Below are 6,166 nucleotides of genomic sequence, written 5' to 3'. Positions count from 1 at the left end.
ATAGTGCCTGCCACATAATAGGTGCTGAATAGTTGGTAGCTTTCTTTATTATCGACCTCTTTTTTTGTTTATCACTAGGTGAATCCCCACAGCTTTCAAGGACCTACCCCAAACCTTTTCACTTTCCTCAGCCTTCAGTTCTCACTTTCTTCCTTTGCCTTCTATGTTCTTGGTTCTCCTCCTACTTCTTTGACAGTCTTGTGTTGCCTTTACTGGCTCTTCTTCTTTTTCTTATTTCCTAAATATAGGCATGCCCTCAAGATCCTGTGCTCAAAATTCTTCTTGTTGTGCATTCTCTCTCTTAGTAATGTCATTTCAGGCTTATGTGAATGACTTCTAAACGTGTATCTCTGCTTCCGACTTTCCACTTTAACTCCAGACCTGATTTCCAGGCTCCCAACTGGCCATCTTCACCTGGATGTCGCAAGGGCCCTGCACATCTGGTATATGCTAATGTCATCACCTCCAATTCTGCTCCCCACCCCACCTCAAACCTGTCCTTTTGACTATTTTATGTCTGTTAATGGCATCACCATATTCTTAAGACCCTAAGGTTAAACTCTTGATCTCTTAGGGTCCTAAGGAATTGCCATGCAATTTTTACATTTCCATTCTCACTGTCGTCAGCCAGTTTCATACTTCAGCATCTTGTCCTCCAATAGAGGCAATCCCTTTCCTATAAATAGGCTGTTTGAGTACCGTGTTATCCAGAGTACTCCCTTTTCTTGATATCAAGATTGCTGGGAAATACAATTCAGAAATCTGCTTGGTGAGCTAGGATTTAAAACAAAGGGAGGGGAATATTCTTGAGGGATATTTTATTCCAGCTATGATGAAGCTTGAAGAACTGTCCCTGCTTTGCAGCAAATGGTACCTAAGTTCAACTTTTCTCTCCCCCATATGGTGCAAGATACATGTTGCTAAACTATGCTCATGGAACACCTTTTTCAATGCTGAGTTCTACGAAGAGACATTATTGAGATTTGTTAACACCATTGGCTGAGTGACAGTGGAGTTGACAGTCTCCTTCCATTATGAGATGATGTAATCAGCTGACATCTCAAAAAAGCAATCTTAATCCTACCCATAAATTCCACTCTTAAGCCATTATCCCCTAGGAAAACGCTTGCATCTGTGCTCCAAAGACATATAGATGATTACTTATAGTACCAAACTGCCCCAGATTGAAAACAACTCAAATGTCTATCAGTAGTAGAATGGCTGAATAAATTATGGCATATTCATAAAATGGAATACCAAAAACAAAAAGAATAATCTACAAGTACACCCAATATCACAGGTAAATCTCAAAAATAACGTTGAACAAAGTAAGTCAGAGAACATATGCAGTATAATTCCATTTATATGGAGTTCAAAAGAAGGTAAAACTAAGTAATACCTTATTGGTTGGAGATAAACACATGTGTGATAAAAACTCTAAACATAAGCAAGGAATAATTAGCACAATTCAGGAGAGTGGCTAGCTCTTGGAGGTGGAAAGAAGAGGATGTTAGGCTGAGGGTGGCATGGAAGGCTTTGAAGGCATTCTTTTTTTTTTTTTTAAAGTTTTTAATTTTTATTTATTTATTTATTTATGGCTGTGTTGGGTCTTCGTTTCTGTGCGAGGGCTTTCTCTAGTTGCGGCAAGCGGGGGCCACTCTTCATCGCGGTGCGCAGGCCTCTCATTATCGCGGCCTCTCTTGTTGCGGAGCACAGGCTCCAGACGCGCAGGCTCAGTAGTTGTGGCTCACGGGCCTAGTTGCTCCGCGGCATGTGGGATCTTCCCAGACCAGGGCTCGAACCCCTGTCCCCTGCATTGGCAGGCAGATTCTCAACCACTGCGCCACCAGGGAAGCCCCGAAGGCATTCTTTCTTAAGCTGGGTGGTAGGTCACAGATTTCCATTTTATTTTTATTCTTTAAACTGTGTATTTGCCTTAAATACATTATTACATGCACAATATACTTCACAGTTTTTAAAAGTTATTTTTAAAAAAGGTACTATTATCTCCAAGTTCTTTGAGATGAGAGGATGGCCTTTTTTTTTTTTAAGCTAGATAGCTCTTGTCCACCTTCAAAACTCACTTCACATCTCCTTTGGGAAGCCTCCTCTGACTCCCTAAGTTGTTTTATTTAATATGGAAAATTTCAAACATACACAAAGTAAAGAGAATAATATGATGAACCACATGTAACTGTCTCCTAGCTTCAAAAATTGTTAACACAGTCAATCATGTTTATTCTGAAACTTCCCTGGTGGTCCAGTGTGTAAGACTCCACACTCCCAATGCAAGGGGCCAGGGTTTGATCCCTGGCCCGGGAACTAGATCCCGCATGCGTGCCGCAACTAAGAGTCCGCATGCCCGCAACAAAGAAGTCTGAATGCCGCTGCATGCCACAACTAAGAAGTCTGCATGCCAAAACGAAGATCCTGCGTGCCACGACTAAGACCCGGCGCAGCCAAAATAATTTTTTAAAAAATCATGTTTATTCTATGCCCTGCCACATTCCCCTCCCCCTATTGGATCATTTGAAAGCAAATTTCTACCATCCTATCACTTCATCTGTAAACACTTTGGTATGAGTCTCTAAGAGATAAGGACTCAAAAAAAAAAAGGCACAACTCCAATACCATTATCCACTTAAAAAATTTGACAATGGGCTTCCCTGGTGGCACAGTGGTTAAGAATCCACCTGCCAATGCAGGAGACACGGTGTCGAGCCCTGGTCCGGGAAGATCCCACCTGCCGTGGAGCAACTAAGCCCGTGCGCCACAACTACTGAGCCTGTGCTCTAGAGCCCGTGAGACACAACTACTGAAGCCCGTGAGCCTAGAGCCCGTGCTCTGCAACAAGAGAAGCCACCGCAATGAGAAGCCTGCGCACCGCAACAAAGAGTAGCCCTGGCTCTCTGCAACTAGAGAAAAGCCCGCGCGCAGCAACAAAGACCCAAAGCAGCCAAAAATAAATAATTAACTAATTAAAAAAAATTTGACAATGACTTCTTAATATCAAATATCCAGATAGTGTTCAATTTCCCCTGTGTCCTATAGCTTTTGATTTGTTTGAATCAGGATCTAGACGAACTTCACACATTACATTTGGTTGTTATGTTTTTCTAGATCTCTTTGAATCTAAGGTTTCCCCCTCCCTCTTTTTTTTTTTCTTGCAATTTATTTGTTGACAAAACCAGATCTGGTCAATTTGCTACACTCTGGATTTCTGCTCATTTCATAACCCTCTCTACCTTTCCTTTTTCTAGAATTTTCTATTTCCATCTATACATTTTGGGGGAATAGATGAGAAAGGATGCCTGGAGGGAACAGAATGAAGGTGGGGGTAATCCCTGTGCAGATACACCCTAGGACTCCCTACACTTGACTGGAATCATGGGTTTATTTGCCTGTCTCCCTCCAACACACCTCTTGGGGGCCAGCACCGTGTCTTCCTTGATTTTGTATCCTCTATGTTTTACACAGAATTTTACACATAGTAGGTGCTAAATAAATGTTTATTGAATGAATGAATGAATGATGTTGCTCTCTTGTACTGCTATGTGCTACATCTTTTTTTCCAACTTCCTAGGAAGATTAAGAATTTGTGAAACTTTGATTTCAACCCCCTGGGGTAAGGTATTATGCAAAATTCTTTTGATAGTTACTTTTCTCAAAAAGTTTGATAAATTTCATTGTGAAGAGCACTTTATTTATTGTACTTTCCTTTGTCGCCTATTTCCTGAACCACTGTGGTCTTGATAAGCTTGTTTGAATTGAAACACAAAAGTCCCTGCTCTGTAACTTGTTGGTGGGGGGGGGCTCTCCCAGCAGACTTGCCCTCAGGGGGAATTGTGGGTTAACGGCTTCTGAGTAACGCATTACTCACCACAGCTTCTTAGAAACTTCTTTTGAAGCAAATTGTTACTTTCTGAGATATCATTGCTCTGTTCCTTGAATTTCATGGGTCATCCCCTCTTGTAGATTTTTCAACTTCTCTCTATGAAAAACAAGTCACTGAGAAAGCTGGAAACAAACTTCCTTCTATGCACTTACTCTAGTATTTCCTCCTGATTTACAGTTGAGGCATATGTACTCTCCAGGGCCCACGGCTAAACATCCCTTCTGTTAGCTCTGTAGCAGGTACTTGGACTTGTATTTATCGTCTGTTTTACTTTGTCACAAACACAGAAGGTACCAATCCCACCAAATAAGAACACTTTCCTATCTGCTATTGGATTTGATATTATTGTACTCATCCATTTGATACTGTGAATACCACTGATGTCCTTAGACTTGTTTTAGAAGTACTTCCTGTTTTCCTAATTCCAGGAAGTGAATCTGGTTCATGGGACTTGCAATATTATTGTTGTAAATTTGTTATGAACTGGACTCAATAATTTAGAATCCAACCAAACTAATCATGCTGTAGCTCTGAGGGTGTAGGGTTTATGGAATTATGTTTGAAATGATAGGTGATGAAGTCCCTCCCTCATTATTTTTTAATGCAGCAGTTAGATAATAGTGAATTAAGATTTCCTGGAGAGCCAATTTTAAGCCATCAACTGACAGTGAAAGATGAACAAAGACTAGATGACATATTGAAATTATACCTAGTACATAAATTTATATATCAAACACTTCTAATCTGGCAAACAATACAATGAGTGACAGCAAATGCAATAAATCAGAAACCTAGATCAATTATCTTAGAAAGATTGCAGTCAGCAGATAAAAATGGGACTGTGGAGTCTTCTAAATTAACTAGCACTGAGAACATGAATCAGTCTTTCATCTTTTATTATTTCATCCTTTTCCTTTGAAGTAAACTTAAAAATAATCTTTTTGCCAACTCCTCAAAATTAAATGTTCACTATATCACTCTTACTCCCTATTAAAAACTGGTATTAGTGTGCCTTTATACTGAAGACATCAAAGAAACTATGGAGTATACTTGTATAAACATAAGGAAGCCTGAAGTATATTGTTTATTTTCCTATGGAATAAATGCAAAATCATGATCCTTCATTGTGCATTTACTGAATTCTACTTGGATTTTCTGAAAGAAATTTCCCTTTTTTTTTTTACATCTTTATTGGAGTATAATTGCTTTACAATGTTGTGTTAGTTTCTACTGTACAACAAAGTGAATCAGCTATATGTATACATATATCCCCATATTCCCTCCCTCTTGCGTCTCCCTCCCACCCTCCCTATCCCACCCCTCTAGGTGGTCACAAAGCACCGAGCTGATCTCCCTGTGCTATGGAGCTGCTTCCCACTAGCTATTTTACATTTGGTAGTGTATATATGTCCATGCCACTCTCTCACTTCGTCCCAGCTTACCCTCTCCCCCCTGCGTCCTCAAGTCCATTCTCTACATCTGCGTCTTTATTCCTGTCCTGCATTCCATATATATGTATTAGCATACGGTATTTGTTTTTCTCTGTCTGACTTACTTCACTCTGTATGACAGACTCTAGGTCCATCCACCTCACTACAAATAACTCAATTTCATTCCTTTCTATGGCTGAGTAATATTCCATTGTATATATGTGCCACATCTTCTTTATCCATTCATCCATAGATGGACATTTAGGTTGCTTAAAAATATGGAATGCTTCACAAATTTGTGTGTCATCCTTGCACAGGGGCCATGCTAATCTTCTCTGTATTGTTCCAATTTTAGTATATGTGCTGCTGAAGCAAGCGCTCCCTTCCCTTTTTGATCTGATCTTTGTTGAATGGATGAAATATGTGGTAATTTGTTTCTAGCATTTTGAGGTCAGCTCCACTTTTCATCCATGATAGTGCCCACCAAGTAGACTACTGTACTAGTTTAGTTTTTCCAGTGGGTTTGGATTTTAATAGTTTTATTCCACTGTTAGCTAGTATCTAACTATTTTATCTATAATCGCACAAGTACATCTGGGTGTTATCTATTCATTCCACATTTTAAAATGTCTGAATATATCCTGGGACATGTTGTAGACACCATTGATTGCCTACCACCACCACGTTTTCCATGATAACAGAACCCCAATCTGTACTGGTGTGAGGCACCACAGGTTTTAACAGAGGCTCGGTCCCTTCCAGCTCAGCCCTTAACCCAGCTAAGCTGGCCTCAGTAATTTTTTAAAAATTAAAATTGGAAGATTGGGATTGACATATATAC

General features: G+C 39.9%; 1 non-coding gene across 1 annotated transcript; it reads right to left on the bottom strand.

Moving 5' to 3' along the window:
• Positions 1-5,597: 5,597 nt before the first annotated feature.
• On the bottom strand, positions 5,598-5,704 carry LOC118889360. Its single transcript, XR_005018497.1, has one exon. It is a non-coding gene; the product is annotated as a U6 spliceosomal RNA (small nuclear RNA).
• Between the last annotated feature and the right edge of the window lie 462 nt (positions 5,705-6,166).

The sequence above is a fragment of the Balaenoptera musculus genome, chromosome X (genome assembly GCF_009873245.2).
Source record: "Balaenoptera musculus isolate JJ_BM4_2016_0621 chromosome X, mBalMus1.pri.v3, whole genome shotgun sequence".
In the NCBI taxonomy this organism is placed as follows: Eukaryota; Metazoa; Chordata; class Mammalia; order Artiodactyla; family Balaenopteridae; genus Balaenoptera; species Balaenoptera musculus.
Note: the sequence above shows the minus strand (reverse complement) of the source record. Positions and strands in the feature narration are given on the sequence as shown.